Source organism: Chrysemys picta, chromosome 6 (assembly GCF_011386835.1).
Source record: "Chrysemys picta bellii isolate R12L10 chromosome 6, ASM1138683v2, whole genome shotgun sequence".
NCBI classification, from domain to species: Eukaryota; Metazoa; Chordata; order Testudines; family Emydidae; genus Chrysemys; species Chrysemys picta.
The window spans coordinates 80,574,504-80,596,037 of record NC_088796.1 but is presented as its reverse complement, the minus strand read 5'-3'; the positions used below and the strand labels follow the sequence as shown (position 1 = coordinate 80,596,037).

At 38.4% G+C, this 21,534-nt stretch overlaps 1 protein-coding gene across 1 annotated transcript in view; it reads right to left on the bottom strand.

Annotated features, from left to right (window-relative positions):
• ADAMTS19 (ADAM metallopeptidase with thrombospondin type 1 motif 19) overlaps positions 1–20,996 on the bottom strand; it is a 326,693-nt gene extending 305,697 nt beyond the window's left edge. The window contains exon 1 of the mRNA XM_065599319.1: positions 20,976–20,996. The gene's annotated coding sequence lies outside the window, so the exon portion shown is untranslated. The remainder of the gene's footprint in view (positions 1–20,975) is intronic.
• Between the last annotated feature and the right edge of the window lie 538 nt (positions 20,997–21,534).

The following is a 21,534-nucleotide window of genomic DNA, read 5'->3' as shown; positions in this document are numbered from 1 at the left end:
AGAAGAAAAGCAGTATTTAATGCTGTATTAGGTTATCTGGAGCTACATGGAGTTTTTAAACAAATTGAAGTATGTCCAAAAATAACAGTGCGCCCTATCATGCAAAATCATCACCCTGCCAGTTTATTAAATAAGCATGTGGTAGCTACTAAGGAATGCAATTCCAACCAGCACTATCTTACTATTATTGAGTCCCTGAAGTGCCCAGACTAAGGACAAAATATTTCTTTCTCTAAGATTGTGTGAATTTGAAAAGTGGCTATTGTTGAACTTCAAATAGTTTAAGTAGTTTTGGATAATTATCTGAACTACTTGAGTGTACAAAGTGGGTTGGATATCTCACAAAAATGGTCCTTTCAATATTTTCAGTACTTCCAGTTTCCAGTCAAGGTGGGTCCGAATCAAATCACCAGATCTGAACACACAAACTGTGAAGAAATTTGGGTATGGATCTGGTTCAAATTCTAATTTTGTGGCTTGGGCCCATCTCGAGTTTCCAGCCAGGTCAGAAATTTGCATGGATGATATTCTCAGTGGTTCTACTTCTGAAAAAAAAAAGATGAAGGGTATGCACAAATGTTGACGAGGGAAGAGGAGAGGAGTGCAAACTCGTTGTTATTTCTGTTATAGTAGGACCTATAGGCCAGAACTAGAGCTGATTGAAAATCAGAATTTCCATCCCATGAAATACTCTGATATTTCAAAATTTCAGAGATGGGATAAAAAGTCAAAATATTGACTTTTTGGTGGAATACAAAGTGTAGAAAAATTTCAGTAAGGAAATGTCTAAACATTATGACATTCCCAAATTGAAAATGTTTCATTTTGGTTTGTTGAACCAAATAAAACATTTAATTTGGTCTTGGTTCTACACAGTTTGACATTTGTTTTTGCCTGAGCTGCTGCAGTGCCTCATGGGAATTGTAATTTGGGTGCTTCATGCCCCCATTCTGCTCCTCAGGTAGGCTATGTGTCCCATAATACAATGGTTGCATGTCTCCCAGCAAGAAGGGAGAGATAAGTGCAACAAAGAGATAGTCCAGCCAGGGTGCCCAGTCCAAAGAGGAGAAATGGAGCACGAGGCATCTGAATTACAACTCCTCCCAGGAAGCACTGCAGCAGCTCAGGCAAACAAACACAAAACAACCCAACCTGAAATAATTCATTTTGAATTTCCCAATGGAAGATTTTTGGCAAAATCAAAATGTTTGCATAAACTGTATTTTCCATTGAAAAACCATTTAGATAGAAAATTCCTGACCAGTTCTAGTCCCAAACAAGACTGGGTTTTGCAGTTGATTTGTCTCAGACTTTCAGTACTAACTCTGTTCATTCTGTTTCTCTACCCACTCTCCTGCAACATGTACTCAGGCAAAGCTTCCTTTCCATTCCGTTTATACATACATACATACATATATGTATTTTTATTTTTTCAAATCTCAAAGGTTTGGTTCATATTGAGTTTGAGGTTCAGGTCAATTTGCCCATCCATAACTCATGAAACTCTGGCCCAAATACTTTGAAGGTGGCATTAAGCCAGCAACTGTTACTCTTACCTTCAGTGCTCTTATCATCAATTAAGTAAAGACAATTGGCTCAAATCTGCCCTCAGTTACACAGGTGCAACTCCCACTGAAGTCACTAGCTGTGCAATGTTAGAGTAAGTTCAGCTGTTGTAACAGAGAATGGAATTGGAAACAGTAAACCAAATACATCTCTGATATTGAGTAACCCTATGGACTTGAGCAAAGTAACACACCCATTGTGTCTATAATGGCCATTATTCTCCATTAAATACGTGTTAATAAGTTTATGTCTTTATGGTGTAAATTGTAATACATGTGAAATAGTGCTGGTGTCTCTATAATCCACATGTCAATCATGTAACTATTCATTTTTAAACAATCAATTGGTATTTAAACACCACACAATACAAAAATATCTTATTCAATCTCCCTGAAATTCAAATTTTAGAATCTTAAATTTACAAATGTTATTTTACTGAATTGATCACAAGTCTTATTCATTAGGTTCTGCAAGCTCTTTAATACAAGCAAACCCATTTTAAATAGGCATGACACGACATGTGCTTCTGCTATATCCAGCATGACTTGGGAACTGAACACCAGAACAGAACAGCAGGTGGGAGTGGTGAATTTCTGTCCAAGAAACCCATTGACACTACAGTACAATTGCCAATACCATCGCAATGAACTCTTTGTAACTATCTGCTCCATTGAAAGGTCACTTGCACCTTGTGATGACAGAGGGCCTCTGACCAATGGAGCTTTTCCAAGGAGACAAGATACATTGATATTACCAAAGAGATTTGCATCAATAAAAAAGTAAGCGTTGGAAAGTTTGGAATCCATGACAAGATCTCTACTCTCTTGCTACATCACAAGGACATCAGAAGGAAGATGTGGTCTGAGCAAAGGCTCAGAAATTCATCCTTCTAATCCTGACTCTGATATGGAGTCCTGCTATTGCCTTGGTTAAGTTACCTAATCTTTTTGTCTTATTTTCTTCACCTGTAAAAGACAGAGATAATATTATGGCTGGATGAAAATCTTTCTGTGACTAGTCACTTACATTTTAAAATGCATTAGCATCAGCCACGTCCACAGTTCTTTTATTTCAGCTTTATGTGAGCAATAAAGTGATTAATATTGTTTGCATGAATGCTCATGGGAAGCAAATTTCAAAATTGCCACTAGCAATTATTCATGGAAAACTAATTTTAAGCAGACCAGTAAATGAACCAAACAGGGATATGACCCTGTCTTTCACAACTGAAACAGGACATACACAAGCACATGCAATTATTTTGTGTTACTGACTGTGGGGATGTGGGGGACAGAAATGTACAGAGCAGTAAATGCAAAACATTTTAAATGGTATGGGACACTCCTTTAGAAAGGAGACAGAGTTCCCACATGCCTCTGTGCCAGAGATATTATATAAGCCAGACAAGAACCTGACCATTCTGTTCACAACTAGGACTATGAATGCACATGCTTTTCCTTTGTGTGAGTATGACTAGAGGAAATGAAATTACTTTTAAATTAAATCTGACAGTAGCCCTATTTAATTTTTTAGGTATGATGCTTCAGGCAAGGCCTGTGTGGCCCTGAAAGAATCCCCTAATCCTGACTATCCGCTACCTCTCCCTAAACTGTTACACCTTTCTAAAAACTCTCAGAGATCTAGGTGCTTCTTTAAGGCTTCCTCCAGATTACAGGAAATATGCTTGTCCAAACACACAACAGAAATAGTATAAAGTGACTTATGAGACCAATCACAACTCAAACTCTGAATATTAATTACCAAATACTTGCAGCCAATTATCTCAATCAATCCTTAGAGTAAAATAAACCCATTTCATACAGCAAATACATTTGAGGAAATGATGATAGGCTCACAGATATTCCTAGTAGGAAATGGGTTGGGGGGGAAGGCTAAACTTGTTAAATATGTTATTTATTGCAAATTATTCCCTCCGCTATAATAATAATTTACCTGCCTCACAGGTATTTTTGTGAGGGTTAGTTAATGCTTCTAAAGCACCACAAAGAGGCAAAGCAGTACATAGGCATTTATAACTATTGCAAAAAGCAGAAGCCTGCCATTAGTGCAGTATTTCTAACACAGTCAGACTGAAAAGCAAGTAAAAGAGTCTCAATGTATGGAAACAATTGAAAATGCCACAAGAAAGTCAGAGTAAAGTAATTCTCAGAATTAAAGGAATTGTTCAGCATTATTTCATGGGGAATACATATTGTGGCATCTACTTAATGGTGGGAGGCTGAGCTAGGCTGGAGAAACAGAATGAACAGATTTAGTACAGAGAGTCTGAGACAGAGCAATAGCAAAACCCAACAGTAAGATAACTAAGTTCTTTGAAAAGACAGATTTTAATGGGACACAGAGACAAATCCATTACCTCACCTGAGGGTATGTAAAATCTAGACAGATTAGAAGGAATGATAAAAACCATATATAGTATTCAAGGACAATGCTCATAGTTGTCAAGACACTATTGTTCTAAAGCAGTATTTCCCAAATTTGGGATGCTGCTTGTGTAGGGAAAGCCCCTGGCGGGCTGGGCCGGTTTGTTTACCTGGTCCGTCCGCTCGCGGTTCCCACTGGCTGCGGTTCGCTGCTCCAGGCCAATGGGGGCTGCTGGAAGCGGTGGCCAGTATGTCCTTTGGCCCACGCCGCTTCCTGCAGCTCCCATTCGTCTGGAGCAGCAAACCACGGCCAGTAGGAGCCGCAATCAGCTGGACCTGCGGACGGGGCAGGTAAACAAACCGGCCCGGCCCTCCAGGGGCTTTCCCTACACAAAGCAGCATCCTAAGTTTGGGAAATACTGTTCTAAAGGGAAACACCAACACATTGTGTAATTCTAGGGCTATTATTCAAATGCCAGTCATGGATCCATAGTTAATGGTGAGTTTTGCATGTATGTAATAAAGAGGTTGAACCTCTGCTTTATATAATGAATACATGGTATCTTCCCTATTCAAAATCTTAAAAGAAATTTTCTTAAAAGAAATTAAAAAATGCTAAGGTATGGAAACATACAATTCAGGTACCCTGACAATCTTAACTCTGCCCTGTAATAACACCTATAACAGGACAGAATTAGAGTTGTTATAGTGTCTTATCTGTGTTATTTCCATAACTTAGTGTGTTTGGCGTTCTTTTGGCTAACCTTAATTCTGAATTTCCTGGATTTCTAATGATTGATTTTAGGAAAATTACAACATTTTGTGATGCTTTACATCCTTAAAGTTACTGATATATAGTTTCAACCTTAGCTCAGACTTATTTTAGGTGTTCTCTCTCTCCCCCTAGGAATAAACAAGCACAATGGTTAGGTCTTGACAGAGGATGGAGTACAGAGGCATACATTGTCATCTAATTACATCAGGAGGCATAAATTATGGTATGAATCAAAATTATGTTCAAATATGCTGGATTTTTATCTGAACAAATCTTATTATTGCTGTGTAATCTCCCAGCCAGAACTGGCCATGAACTTGCCTAAAATGCCTTAGGTTTATGTTCACCCAAGGAAAATTCATTACATTTAGAAAATGTTTTCTGGAAATTTCAGTTACTTCGTACTGAGAGATCAATGAGCAAGGTATCTGAATCAAGGTAAGTTTTGTGAAATGGAATGGGGTGTTTCAATGGTAATACTTCAGTAGTTTTGGAAGGAATTACTACACAAATGCAAATTTGGGGTGAAATTAAACCCATTGTGGCATGCTGTGCTTCAAAGCAGCACCCTGGAACCCTCATATTCACCACTGTCACATAATTATGATGTGTTTTGTACAAAGTATGCCTTGTGAGGCATCATTTTAAAAAGTTTTGATCTGTTGAACATTAATATCCTGTTGGATTCGCTGTGCTATCACTGTATGTGAAGTTATGAAGTTTTGCTAGGTGTGTGTTACTGAAATATATTGTAGGGATGGGAACATTTACAACCAGCCTTTCAGGTACAACAATGGAGCAGCCAGACATGCTAATGGCTCATTAAAGGGAATCCACACTCCCAAGAACTATCTCAGGAACCATATACAATGGAGATTTCTCAGAGATAGCACATACACAAGGGACACTGCTTGAACCAGGTCATAGCAAAGGTTCTTTCCAGCAAGCAGGAAGAAGGTATAAAAGAGGGGAAATTACATCATGTCTTGGCCTCACTCCCCACAGAACTCAACACCTGGAAGCACATCTGGAGGACAAAGATTTGGAACTGGGGAAGTGGTCCCAGGCAGAAAGGAGAATCCCAGCCTGTGTATTAAGGAACTATACCATCTACCAGGGTGAGACACTGCTTGATTCAAATCCTGTCTAGTTTATGGAACTCAGATTGCAATTTCATTTCGATTTCTAATGGTAACCAACTTTGATCTGTACACTTATTACTTATAATCACTTAAAATCTATCTTTCCATAATTAATAAATCCATTTTATATTTTACCTGAAACAGTGTGTTTTGGTTGAAGTGTTTGGGAAATCTGCTCAGGTTTCAAGAACTGGGTCATATCAACTTTCCTTTGTAGAAGTGGTGGACTGGGTAATAAACTTACACTGGCTTCTGACTAGGGCAAGATGCACAGCCCTTGGGTCCTAGGCTGGGGAGCTGTGGGAATTGGCTGGAGCCTCTCTATTGTTAGTTCATGAGTGGGAGAAGCATTCATGTAACTCAGCTGGGTGTGTCCCTGCCTGTGGATGTCTGTGTAAGTAGTAGCTGACAGGGGTTTGTGGCTTAGCAACAGAATCACAGTATGAGAGGATGCCCAGGTTGGTGGCACAGCGGGCTCAGCAGTACCCCAGTTCCAGGTTACACCCCAAGGAACCCATCTCACCAATGTACCTTTTGAATCCTATTTATATCCCACATAAAGACATGAGTTATGCAGCATCTTCAACAGGCCCTCTACATTAAGATTTCATGCTATATACACATAATGCAATCTCCAGGAAGGATTACAACATTTTATTTCTAGAATTTTTTTAATCCTACCATTGAACTCTGTGTCCAACTTTCAGAGTTCTGATCAAGAGGGGTTGAGCTGCAAATGAAATGGTGTACAGCCAAAGTGTGTTCAATATGAAATGTGCCACAGACAGATGTGATCACCACAAGTCAGGGTGACCGTGCCATATTTTAAAAGGAGCTAGAGAACAAAAGTAGCGAGTCTGTTATTAAAGCTGTCATCCCAAATGTATTTGAGGAGTGCCCTCCAGATACTCAGGACTTTCATTCTAATTATAAAAAAATCCCTTAGTGGATCTTTTTCTTCATACCTCTAACACTAATCTGTCATTTGCTAAGACTCTGAAATATTCCAGACATGACCTTGTCCCTGTTTTCTGTTTCTGCTCCTCTCCATTACTTTTCTACTGGCAGCTTTCTTATAACACGTGATGTTTTGTACCTCATAGAAAAGGCTGGGTGTTTCATAAGCAGAGTTTTCTGGACTGTTGCATCCTTAATATTTTAAATTAGACTTTACAATGCAGCCCTTTAAGTTAAATCATATCAGAATTTATACTCCAAGTTCACATATACTCTTTGGTTAGCCTTATACTTAGAATCTGTTGTAAAAATATGCACAAACAATGGAACTACAGTGTATAGAAAGTAGCAGTAACACTGCAATTATTTTCTTCTTCAACTTGTACTTTAAACACAACTCACACCTTGTAAATAAATCTCATTATAAAAATCAGAGCAGATTTTACCAGGAAAAAAACCCACTTATTTTGGAGGGGGATATTTCACCCATTACCACATTATTACTATTTAACAGGAGCTCAACGTGTGCAAGGTCTCTTATGGCTTTTGTCCTGAAGAATTCCTACCCTAGTTCCTAACATGACCCTAGTGAATTTAACTCACAAATCAGAAGGAATCAGTAATTGTCCTAATTAAATTAACAATTTTGTGCTTAAAATTATTTGAAATCTGACTCAATATTACTATTAGGCTTAAGAGTTAACACCACACAGATTATTTTGGACACTTCACATTTCTTTTACAGCAGCTCTTTCAGGCTGTCTAAAGACAGACCATTAGTTCCTTTTTGTTGTCTTATTATTTCTCGTTTGAGCATGCACATTATGAGCAGAGATGGCCATTCACTCAACAGGGAGGGGAATAAAAAGGATGTAATGACTTGCTAAAGAAAACACTCTTCCCAAGAAAAATACTCCAAGAGGTAAATAAATATCTCCCCCACGCCCCCCCCCCCCACACTTTCTACAAAGCATTGTCTACAGGAGCGCCGCCAGCTTTTCTGCTGCCCTAGGTGGCAGAAGGTCCTGTCCCAAAATGCTGCCCCCAACAGAGGCAGTGGAAGGTCCCACCACGAAATACTGCTGCGGTCGCCGCCCCCCAAAGTGTAGTGCCCTAGGTGACTGCCTAATAACAGATTCATATATTGAACATAAAATATTTTAAAACTTTATTTCTAAAAATCATTATAAATCCTTTACCTGTTCAAAGTCTACTACTTGTGTGTTTGAGGAACAAAATATGTTCAATAAATAAAAAACTCAGTTTGTAGCTTTATAAACTTTCAAATCCCCTATGCTGCTACAGATTATAAATATTTTCTTAAAGTAAACTACCTTTATTGAAGTTGTGACTAACAAATAGCAAACAGAATGCTACAATTACCAGGTAATAATTATCAAGCCTAATAATCAAACAACACTAATATAAATTTCAGCTTAAGTCCATCTTCCATTAATATGTCAAGAAAGACTATTGAAATGTGAAATATTTTATTTGTATTACTGTATCCCACTTTGACATTTCATTACCAAACTCTGAAGCACCAAAACTATATAATAAGTTAGCTACAGTATTATAAAAAGCTTTGCACAAAGTCAGGCAAGCTATGTAGAAAAAGAAAAGTGAGATTTAAAGTGACTCCATGGCTTGGAGGCAGGGATAAATAAAGTCTCATGTCTATACTACCCGCCGGATCGGAGGGGAGTGATCGATCCAGCGGGGGGGGGGGCGGGGTTGATTTATCGTGTCTAGTCTAGACGCGATAAATCGACCCCCGAGCACTCTCCCATTAACTCCTGTACTCCACCGCCTCGAGAGGCGCAGGTAGAGTCGATGGGGGAGCAGCAGCAGTCAACTCACCGCAATGAAGACACCACGGTGAGTAGATCTAAGTACATCGACTTCAGCTACGTTATTCATGTAGCTGAAATTGCATAACTTAGATCTATCCTCCCCCCCAGTGTAGACCCGGCCTTAGATAGATGGCATGATAGATAAATAATGAACACGAATTATGGAGAGGAGAGACAGACAGAAGCCCAAGACAGTTTTAGCCAAGTTAGTAGGTGAATAGGAGTTCAAAGCAGTACAGTGGAATAAGTCCAGGAAACATTTTGAAAGCCAGTGGACCATTTTGAGGTGGATTTGAAGGCTGATATAGTAGAAAGCAAGGAAAGGTTCTGGAACATGAAGCTGATATAGTCATATTTACTTGACAGAGAAAGTCTGGCCACAACATTCTGGACCCCCTGAAGTTTAGATAATAAAGATTTATGAAGACTATAAAAGAGGGAACCACAATAGTCAAGATAAGAAGTGATTAATGCATCACTAAGGATTTCAGTAGAAGAAAGGTCAATATAAGGGCAAATTCTGCCAATGTTCCATAGGTGATAGTAGCTTACAGATCTGGGCCAGTGATTATTTACAAAAATTTTACCCTAAAATCTGAATTAAGAAGATTGAACATAAAGTCTCACACTTTGGGACTACATTGTTCCAACTGAGCATTCTTAGAGAAAATACTTGGGCAACATGTACGACTTTGTTCAACAAAAGAATTGTACCTCAAATGATATTTTGCCTGGTTGTGCACATCTTACATAGGCAAAATTCACATTAAAATAAGTGAAAGTGTTGATTGAGTAAGGCCACTTTCCTAGGCAAAGAAAAAAAATCAAATACCTCTCTATATATTCTCATTTTTCGGCTGCCTTATCAAAGCACTTTGTCTCAGAGACTAGAATGTGTAGCATCCTCTGTTAGTACTGCTCCATAAATTAGCTAGCAGCAATTCATCTAGTCTACAGAAACTTCCACATGACACTCAGGGTCTTTGCTAGCCTTAGAATTCTGTTTGGCCACTATGTCACCTAAATAACATTTACATTTCATTAGCCAGTACAATCAAATATGTTAATGCCATACAGTGTTCTGATCTACAATTTAATGAAATTATTCCAAGTAGTAGTTCTAGCAACATTTAGGCCAAATCCTCCTCTCAGATCTATTCTGGACAGATCTATCTCTGAAATTTGGACAGAGATAACATTGGAATGAAATGCAACCTCGGAAGGAAACACAACATATTTTCAATTCAATATCTTTTATTCAGGCCCAATTAGTCCAGATATTACTGGAATAATAGCAAATAAAAACAAGGTTGCATAATCGTCACTATTGAGTACTGGAGCATCTTTGCTGACTGCAAGTAAAGTAAAATTATCAGGAAAACAGCGATAAACTGAGAGACCCGTCCTACTTTTGCTGGTATTAATAGCAAAAGTCCCAGTAAAATTAGTGCAGAAAAGATCAGCTGATCCAGAGTAGCTAAATTAGAAATTCACACAAATAATACCAAAAAATCTGAATACAGGAAGTTTATATTGTCAAACAAAAAGGGGTCATTTAAAAAAAATCTAAATCCAGTATCACAAGTTAAATAAACTTCAGAAGTATTTTTGTGTTTTTAGTAGACAAAGCCCATGTATCAGTACTTTATAAATATTAATTAAATATAATACTCTAAATCATACAGACTTTATGCAGTCAAACCTACCTTTGACTTAAACAGGAGGCTTGCCTGAACAAAGATTCTAGAATTTATCTAAACATAAACATGAGAATTTTCTCTACATTTATTCAGCTTCATACTAGCAAACACACGCGAGTAAGTTCGGAGATGTACTATTGTGTAAGGTTACTTTCTTGCATAAGTGTTTGCAGGATCAGGTCCTTAGATTGTATGCTTCTTTGGAGCATGGGATATGTCTTCTTCTATATAGACAACACCTAGAACACAGTGGGCACTACCATATTACTACTACTAGAAAAATAGAGAGTGATAGTAGAAAAGTTAAGAGGTTTTCTATACAGTTGTCAATGTTTTAATCTTTAATCACATGATCTACCTGCCATTATCTGGATTTAATGAGGTTTCAGAAATATAGACTTTTGATGTCCAGAAAGTGATATTTCAGAGCCAGATTCACCAAAATTCCATCCAACTTCTGTGCTTCAGAAGCCAGTGCAAGCCACACTGGTTTGGCCTTGTGTGAGATTCCAAGGTGTGGAAGCCGGATAGAGTTTTATTGAAGCTGGCCCTTAACTGAAGACTCTCGAAAGTTCAAGCATGCCAACAGTAATACATCACATACGAAGTCTCCCATTTTATTTTCAATTCACAATTTCTTATTTTAAATGAAATAATGATTTTATGTTAAGGAAACAAACTTTAAATGTAAGTTGTTAGCAGAATACATAACTACTACACCATAACTCAATCCCCCACACACTTTTTTTTTGGCGTTGCTTTTGAAAGAGCAATATTGACCCAACATATCAGTTCTTGTATAAACCACGATGAGGATTCTGAGAATCAGTGGTTTGTTTTAACAAGAGACTATTTTAATTGGCAGTATAATTCAAGTGTTACGTTAAATGAGATAAAGTTTGCCTTTGACACCAAATCCTACCCACACACAGAACTGTAAATCTCATGTTTAAAACAAGAGGGAAAATCTAAAAGGTATCATGCTACATTAAGCATTTGTTCACTGCCAGCCACACTATCATTCTTGTCTTTGTACCAGTTGAAGCTGACTGACAATGTTCGGATAATGGGATTTGTGTATCAAAGCTCACAGTGGCATACACTGTATCTTCACATCCTTTAGGTTGCCGTTGAGGACAAGGTATAGCAGCTACAGTATCCAGTACCTTCTCTTTTATAAATATGCTCATGGCAGCAGCAAATCAAACACAAACTTCACTATCACTAAAACACAAGCACATGCACACTTTACATAGCATGCCTTACAGCACTCCCTTCTGAGTGGTCCCATGGCACAGTAATTTCCACGCTGTAGTGGTCTTCCCATATTAGAACTGCAGCATGGGGACTCTTCAGGTCTTTTGCCATTCACTGCTCAAATCCCAGACACCATTATTCTCTAACTTCACTGAGTTGAAAGGGCTCAGCATCTTGCAGGATCAAGCCCTCTAACTGTTTAAAATGAAGCTTAATCAAGACAGTTGATTAAACTTACAAGTAATTTTTACATCAACAGCTTCCCTCACTACCTGAAGCAGAAGTCTCCAGTACAAGAATGTATTACATTGTAGTTCATAAATAAACAGAGGAAAACTGCCAATTAAATAAAATAAAAAAGTAAAACAAAGAGCTAGCCTGGTTGAAGTTCTTTCTCCCCCACACCTGGCCCCCAGTACTATTTTAACCAGTTTACAATTTGCCCTGCTGCTTTATATGTTATATGATAAGTTTGATAACAAGTTTAAGTTCTTTCCAGTCCTTTTTGGCTCATGATCATAGAAAAACTCCTGGAGAGGGTGGCGGGGGGAGGCTGAGGGATTTCCAGAGATTAAAATGACCACTTTAGAGATACTCTGAGCAAAACCATGTCAAGAGCCAAGACCCACAGGCCATTGAAAAGAATTGTAAAGCGAAAATGCGCATGATTGTCTTCTGCCTAATTTTAACTAAAACAGTTGTTTCCTCTGACATGGTCACTGGAGCGGCAGTTTTGTTTACATAGGATTCTTTGAAGTTCTCTCCTTCAGTCTATATAATTTTTAATCTTAGATCAGCTTTGTTCATTAACAAACCATCAGTGAACTATGGTGTTTGAATTCTAACTTAAACAGGCCACTTGGGTGTACTGAGCTGCAAAGCCAACAGAACAAGCAACATAAAAAAGGCAGACAATCTCATTCACAACCTAAATTTCAGAAGTACACCTGGAATAAAACCATGTTTGGATAGGACCAGAATTTTTGTGACTAAGTGTCAGCTGTTGTATGTAAAAGATTGAATTATGCAGTGAAACTAATAGAAAGAGTTCTTTGAGGCCTTCTCTACTTACTTTCAAACATATTGCTGAGTGAATTTTCATAGAAAATCTCAAATGTAAATGCTTAATATTTTGTACTTCAACAGTGCCTTTCATTTAAAGACCTTGATACACTTTACAAAAAGTCTTCATAGATGTGAGTTAGTTGAGTATTCTATTTTCTAATTCTGGGTGTATTAACAGGAGTGTAACGTCTGAAATAGAGAGGTATTTGTTACACTCTACTCAGCACTGGTGAGGCCTCATCTGGAGCATGGTGTCCAGTTTGGGGCATTGCACTTTAAGAAAGATGTGGACAAACTGGAGAAAGTCCACAGGAGAGCAACAGAAATGATAAAAGGTTAGAAAACCTGACCTCAGGGGAAAGGTTAAAAAAACCTGGTCATGTTTAGTTTTGGGAATAGATGATTGAGGGAGGACCCAATAACAGTCTTCAAATATGTTAAGGGCTGTTACAAAGAGAATGGTGACCAATTGTTCTCCATATCCACAGAGGGTAGGACAGGAAGTCATTGGAACAAGGGAGATTTTGGTTAGATATCAAGAAAAAAACTCTTACTAGAATAGACAAACATTTGTCATGGATGGTCTAGCTACTCTTAATTTCTGCCTCAGTGCAGGGAGTTGGACTAGATTAGCTCTCGAGATGCCTTCCAACCCTTTTTTTATAATAATGCACCATTGGTGCATATGGGGGACCCAGATTTGAGTGCACATCCCAGGTGAGCGCTCTAACCACTGGCTATTCTGGGGTGGCTCTCTCTTTCTTCCATGTTTTTTTTTAATTGAAAGGTCAGCATTTTTATTCTGCATCAAAATGAAAACAAATATCAAAATCTCAAAATTTTTCACAAAACAGAAGTTGTATTTTCTAGCCAGCCCTATATACCACACAAAGGGGGACGCTTTAAAGAAGGCCTGGAGATGCCACAAAACTGGACAGGGGAAGGCTAGCACTGATGTACAGGAGGAAAATGAGACAAGGACCATTACATAGTCAGGTACAAAAACATGTAAGGCCTTAAAGGCAGTGACAAATTGTGAAAAAGGATACAGTGAATGGATTCAAGGACTGGGTAAGATACCATGTTCAAAATAATAAGCATCAAAAATATGGTTTTGGTAGATTTCAAAATAAAGATAATATTTATAGGATCATAATTTTATCAACATTTTAATATGTATACGCCATTTGTTAGTATGCTTCCAGAAATGACACTGCCATCCATCAGTGATTCATTATAAATTACTTTAGTTATCTACTTTATAAATGTCAAAAGGCCAAAGAGGTGGAGAAATGTATGGGGTGTTCAGCCATTTGACTTATAAACAAGCAAATCTACTCTGTATAGGAACCACAAATCGAAGTCCAGCCATTATTTAATGGGGGTTGTAATTCTAGTAACCTACAAGTTCTTCTTATAGTATTCCTAACACTACCTATTTTTTTAAAACATATAATGATTGCATTTATTATATAGTTGGTAGAGTTCCCCAGAATAAGAGCAACACATTCATAGAATCAAAATATCAATTCTTCTGAGGCTTGGTCTGTTGATAAGAAGGAAATTAGGAAGATTGGCCAATTGCTATACAGGATCTATCTAGTCCTGTATACTGTCTCTGATAATGGACAATACCAGATGGTTTAATAGAAGAAGTAAGAAACCTTGAAGTGGGCAGTTAGGGCATATCTTGCTCAGAGGGGAAATTTCATCCCACCTCCTTAAATCAGAGATTGGCTTTGCACCTGAAGCACATACCTTTATATCCCTTCCAAACTTCTGTTTTTTTCTATCTATAATATTACAAAATACTGCCACGTGAATCCCCAGTCTAAACCTAATCCTCAGTTCTGGCTGAGGTTCCTTCCTTCAAGATCCTCATGTCCAAACCCTAGCTACCTGTCTTGGAAGCACATTAAGATGGACTTTTATGAGCCACATCTACAGCAATGACTCAGCAGGATTTAACATGCAGTTCCCTGAGGTACTCTAACACCTGGTGACAGGGTGGGGCACTGAGGAAATTCTGCCACTCCATTAAAATGACTCACCCTTTTCTCTATGCTGTTAATAGTACATGAGCTGCTAATAAGACAGTGTAATTGTGGATACAGTCACCCAGACTTGAGCTAAACTGTTCGCAGCAAGACAATATCTTGAGGGGATAAATATTAAGTCAGCTCTGCTTGAATTTCAGTGCAGACATAGAATGTGTTGAGGGTACTTCATGCCACAAGTTGTGGTTTGGAGCCAGGCTAGCAGAAGATTGGCAACACCTACCTTAGGAAGGGCAGACTATCAACTTCTCTTAAAGAGGCTATTGTATATATATATAAAAAAAACATCACTTAGCATTAATAACCTGGACAATTATTGTACTCTTTGGATTCTTTCAATTTTTGTTTCAATTCTTGTAAGGGTTGTGGTGACAAAAGTTTCACTATGTATTTAGATTCTTCAGATCTCCTTGACCCTTGGTCTGTATTGTTTGCACTGGTCGACTCCTCCTCCTAGTAAAGGATGAATATCAGGTATGCTGGGGTCCATGCTATTATCATTAGATCTATCACTTGTTATTGTTTCACCTGCAGACCATAGCAAGACTGAATGAGGGCATTCTGGAGTGGCTCTGATCCTTTTTTGCTGAGCATTTCCATAGGATAGTTTTGGGCAATAGCTGTTCTCTCTTACAAGCTCTTTCATGAAGGGTTCCCTCGAGTTCCCTTTTGCCTCCTTTCTTGTTTGATGTGGGGCCACTGGGAACATTAATGAGGAAACATGGGCTATAGTGGCTTCAATATGATGAAACCTAGCTCAGTGTCTCAATTTTTTCTGATCCAGCCAATGCAGTTGAGTGACTTGCCCAGAGTATGGTTGAGAGCAGGGTCTGAATGAAAGTTACTTGGTTATGGTTCAACCCAGATAAAATTGAAGCAGTCTGGGTAGGTTACAGAAGTAACTGGAGAACAGTGAGAATTATATCCAACCTTTGATAGAGGGTGTGTGTGTGCCTTTTGTCACTGGCATTCATGCTCTGAGGCTTTGGTTAGATTCCTAATTTGTTTGATTATCAGATAGCAACAGTAGTAGTCAGGGTGGCTTTCCTTACCCTCAACATCTATGTGTGGTTAGGAGGTTGAAATCTTTTCTTTCAAATGAAGAGCTTGCTACTGTTGTCTACGCCTTTCGCACCTTGAGATTAAAATACTATGGTGCACTCTACATGAGGCTTCACCTTGAATCCATTCAGATTCTGAAGCAGGTGCAGAATGAGGTAGCCCACTTGCTGAGTGGTATTTCCCCCTGGCAGCATACAAAACCAGTATTCTAAGAAAATGAACCTGTTACCTTTTGGTGTTTGAAAGAAATTTAAGGTATTAGTTTCTACTTACAAGGCCCTAAACTTCTAACAGATTGTGTCTTCACCCATGCCATACTACCACAGCTGCAAGCATTTGAGAAGCTCAGATTGGAGCCTCATTCATTTACAAGAGAGGGGAGTTCCAGCAGGGCACTCTCTTGCTATAAGGACTCCTCAGTTTTGCCAGTTACTGCTCCTTCTTGATCCAAAATAACTGAACATGTAGACTTTTTGAGCCCAGTACAAAGCCCATCTATTCTTCCAAGCTATTGTTGAGGGAAGGATGCAGTCAGGACTATTGAGTACGCTGGGCTGTTTGACTCATTTTTAAGTTACTATTTTCTGATTTAGGGTGCTGCTGATTTTATTGCTCTATTGTTGTGTATTAACTGTGTGTGAAAGGTGCCTATAGCTCTGATTAGGTGTTATTTTAGTGTGCATTGTATGTGTGGATTTGGAATTGGATTTGCACGATAGAGTAGGAGTGAGACAGAATGTGGAACACCATTTCAGCAGAGGGTGTGTTTGTGCCTGTTCAAACGGAATTCCACATACACAAATCTTAATTTTTTACAATATTTTTCCTTCTGCCTTACATGATGACCAGGATCCCAAATCACACTTTGAAAAACTCAAACAGCAGCAGCTAACATTTTGCTTCTTTGATACTTTATATAGCTATTTTTATGTAACTAACACCACATGTCCTGGATTGAACCCTAGAGTTACCATTCCAGCATTCTCCGGCTCTAATGGAGAGGACATGCTAAATCATCTTTTGTTTCTCAGGTTGTTTTCCCCTTTTTTAGCCTTTATGATTAGTTTTCAGAGTCTTTATAGAGTTCTCTCTCTATTTTCTTATTCCTGTTAAATTCAAAAGTTAGAGCTTGATCCAAATAAAAGAAAAACATGTCTATTTTGGGGGAGCCGTCGGTGTGGAAGTTAGATTCTCCAGGGTTTTTGCAGCCATCCTACAGTGTTGAAACCAGAAACATTTTATAGTATCTGGTCCTTTAAGATCATTTAATTTGTTTATATTCTTTGTAAATTTAAAAAGTTTGCTAAAAACAGATTGAGTCATAGAAGTTAAAAGCTTTTCCATCTCATAGGTCAAATCTAATCTATTCCTCCTGCCAGTTCATTATTATCCCTACAATATATTTTCTAGTATTTCATCACTCCTAAGAAATACACCCTTTAAATTGGATTTCAGTAGCAGATTGCACTTCAATAGTACTTTCAAAGTGCTTTTTAATTCATTAAGCCTCCCACCATCTTGTGAGGCAGATATTACTACTAGAAGTAGTAATTTCACTCTAACTTTTAAATAAATTTACTTTGACTGCATTTGTGCCTCAGCTGTCTTCACTTTTTTTAAATATTAGAGGAAGAAATGCAACTAGCTGGAATGTTCAAGGAAACAGAATGGCAAGTAACTATCAAAGAATATCTGTAGAAAGCAATTCACTGCCCACAAACATTCTCTTAAGAAACCTAATTCTAACAATTAGCTCGATCCCATTAATAGAGTGAAACTTGTGACTTAAATAACCAGTCTCACAGCTTGAATTTCAAATTTTGAACATAAAAAAATGCAACAAACTGCTTGCAAATAAGCAACAGACCAGGAATTATTTACCTGAATTATTTATATCTATAACAAAATATTAAAAGTCATTATATGTTTTAAGGAAAATACATGAAAAGGACAAAAATAATTGAATCAATTATTCATTAGAAATTATTTTCTTGGACCTTATTGATACTTCCATTTACAAGGGAGTAAACTGAAGGATAGGACTGTTAAAGTTTAACTAAAATATATTTTAAAAATACCAAAGTTGCTTCTCCTTTTTGGTCGGAGATAGCCTAATTACAATATATAAAATGTTTATTTGCATATTTTCTTCAGATTTAAAATATAATTGACTCTTCATTTCCTTCTCTTGGAAAGAATTAAGGATCTAATGTTTGTATATATTTGTATGTTAGGCTTAATATAATGGCAATGATTATACAAGATCTATGCTGGATGGGGAGAATGTATTAGCAAAGGGTTAAATTCCATTTGTCAAACAACATGGTTTAAATAGATGGCAAACAACATTCAACAGGCCATGATCTTTGGCAAAGAGGATGACTTCATAATGGAATAAGGACTGTGGACATGACTTGAGTCAAAAGGCTTCCCTTTCTATTGCATAGCAATTTCCAATAGGAAGGGCCCAAAATAAGTCAATGAGAATGAGGTACCTGCATTAATCCCTCAAAGCAAAAGGAGCTGGATGAGCAGGAAACAAAAACTAAAAGAAGCAGTTACAGATCAAACTGGGTTAAACTAAAGTTGTGTGTTTTGTGCTAGTTTAGCTGAGTTTGTCCTAATAAGTCTGCCAGTGCTGCCCAAATTTAGTGCAATCATCAGTGGAATATTGCAGCACAATGTAAGCTTCGTTTGTTTGTACAGGTGCCACGAGTAGGTAGCAGTGCTACTCTCAATTAGTCAGTCAAAGAGGTAGAACACTTCAGGAAGAATTGTATGGATATGTTCAGCATTTCAAAAAGTCTGCATCACAGCTGACAATGATTTCTCCAAGATCTAAGTCCTGTATATTCAGATAAACAAAACTATCAAGGCCATCTTGCAGCAGCTCTATTGCAGGACGCCCAATAACGTTACAACCAATTGTTCAGATAATGTGCATATTGAGCAGATTCCAGGTACATGCATTTACTGCTCATGCTGTTCCTATAGCTGTGCCCCCCAAATAAAATGTATGTGTTTTGGAGAAATGTGCTCAGAAGCTTTTCGGAAAAGTAGATCTTTCTGTTACCCTGTGGAGAGCACTGGGAGAGAGGTTGCCTGAAGAGATAGGTATAGAACCTCCGCAGTGCACAGGGAGAGTGATTAGGCTGCATCCTCCCCCCCTTGGAATAGTCTAGTATGCTCTTTTCTCTGTAGCTGTCCAGGTATGCTTCCTTTCTGCCCTCTTTGAGGTGATCTGTCATCCCAGAAGAGAGGAGGGGAATATCCAGAAAAATGACCTATGGCCCTCATCAATTTATAAACACATGAGGGGCCTTCTCTAGCACTCCCCACTAGATCTGGGTAAATAATAATTTTGGTTCATCCAGCAAATGGGGAAAAATAATTGAATTCAGTTCAGTTCCAAAAATGTTTGGAATGTGTCAGGAAATCAGAAAGGTCCATTTTAAGAGAGAACATATGAATCCATGTCTCCTACCCCTTAGGTGAATGCCTTAATCACCAAGCTATAGCTATTCTCACCAAGCTATAGTTAATCTTTCTCTACTCCAATTAATATTTAAATCTCTCTACAAAGAGGAACAGCTTCAGCAGGAGAGACTGAGGGCAACCCACCGCAGAAGAGCCTGGTGGTTAGGAGGCTCACCTGCAGGGGAGTGAAGAGAATGGAGTTCAAGACCCTGCTCCAGAGTGCGGCTTCAAACCTAAGTCTCTCACATCTCAGACAAGTGCCTTAACCACTAGGCTACAGGTTTTAAGGTGGGACAGGGGGAATACATGCACACACAAGCTCTGCCCCTGAAGCTGGCCATAAATAACTTTTTCCCAGCAGAAACTAATCAGGTCAAATTCATGAATAGTTTCAGATCAACCACAACTACCTTTTTCAGCAAATAAACTATTCATCCAAAAGATGTCACCCATCTCTACTCCCTGCACAAGGGCTAAGAATAACTATAACCCCTGCAGTCCTCTGAGTCCAAGTGCCACAATTATTGCTAGCCCTTATGCAGGCAGTTCTAGAGAAAGGGGAAGGCTCCTTGCATCCTCCTACCATAGGACTCCACCCACATGTAAGGACTAAGGATAATTGGTCCCTTATTTGTTAAAGTTATCTAAGGCCAAAGGTCATTTTTCTGGATACTCCAAGTAGCTTCCAAAATAGTCACATTAGGCTTTTCTTCACTCAGTAAGTACTATTGCTATTTAAAATAAAGGAGTTTCCAACAGGGACATGTAATTAGTGTGAGAGACACACAGGAGTGCAGGGGAAAGACTGATTCTCAGTTGCTGGACTTGGTTGCATGGTATAGGACAGAGTTCTATATCCCAGTCATATGGCTAGGGTGAGAATCCTCCATCTATAGTGGCTACTGTTACACTGTATAAATTTCTACAGAAACAACAAGGAGTCTGGTGGCACCTTAAAGACTAACAGATTTATTTGGGCATAAGCTTTCGTGGGTAAAAACCTCATTTCTTCAGATGCATAGATTGAAATTTCTAACACTCTGAGTGAGCTATATGCAAGTATACACAAATAGAAACATTAAAGCCTCTTTCAGGTTGCAAAAAGGAACCATATCCACAGAAATGAAATGAGAACCACAAAAGTAAAAAAGTTACAGGAACCATCAGGACCAGCGCTTCCACTAGGCGACCCTAGGCAGTCGCCTAGGGCATAGGATTTGGGGGGCGGCATTTTGCTGTCCTCGGCAGAAATTCGGCGGCGGGGGGTCCTTCCGCTCCGGGTCTTCAGCAGCAGGTCCTTCACTCACTCCAGGACCCGCCGCTGAAGTGCCCCGAAGACGCGGAGCAGAAGGACCCCTGCTGCCAAATGCTCAGAGGAGGAGTGCTGCCGCCTAGGGCGGCAAAAACCCTGGTGCCGCTCCTGGATATCAGACTCACACTATCATGTGTTCTCTGTGAGACACATTTTACTCAAAAAATTGGGATTTCTTAGAGGGTTTTTTTTAATTGAGTCTACATATTGCATCTCTCTATCTGTAAACATATGCGCCTTAATTATCATAAGTCCAACTGTACAGGGTTCAGAAGGAAGGAAACATTTTAAGAGACAAAATGTTCTAAAATAGCTTTTCCATGCATAAAATCATCACAGCTTTGAATTTTGATATCTCAAGAACTTACCCTGTTGAGTGCAGAATTCTGGGATCTGTACGGAAGAAAGAAATTGGTGGTATTTAGCTCCCATTTCTAGATTGGCTAGGATATAAGTTAACATATTGTATGCCTCTCACTGGCACAGAACACAATATTACCCATTCTGAACCTGAATCTAGCACAAGCTTGGGGTAAAATTGTACATTTGAATGAAAAGACGGAAACATTTCTCTGGCATGCTGATTTTTTATAAAAATGGTGGCCATTTCAATCCATGGGGAAGTTTTGGATTTTAGAACTAGAGCTGGTTATTTTATTTAAAGGAGAAAGAAATTATATTTATTTTCATGAATTCTTCCTTTTTGATAATTATAGAATTGGTCAATATTTTTCAAATGTTACCATTTCAATTAAAGTTTGAATTTCAAAATTAGAAAATAAATTGGAGATAAACATGAAGAGTATTTCCTTTTTTCAAACCAGCTCTAGTTAGGTGATGCTTTAGTTAGATCAGTGGTTCCCAAACTGGGGAGATTTAAACTTCAAGACTCCCTATAAGAAATGGAAAGGGAGGTGGGTATTTTTT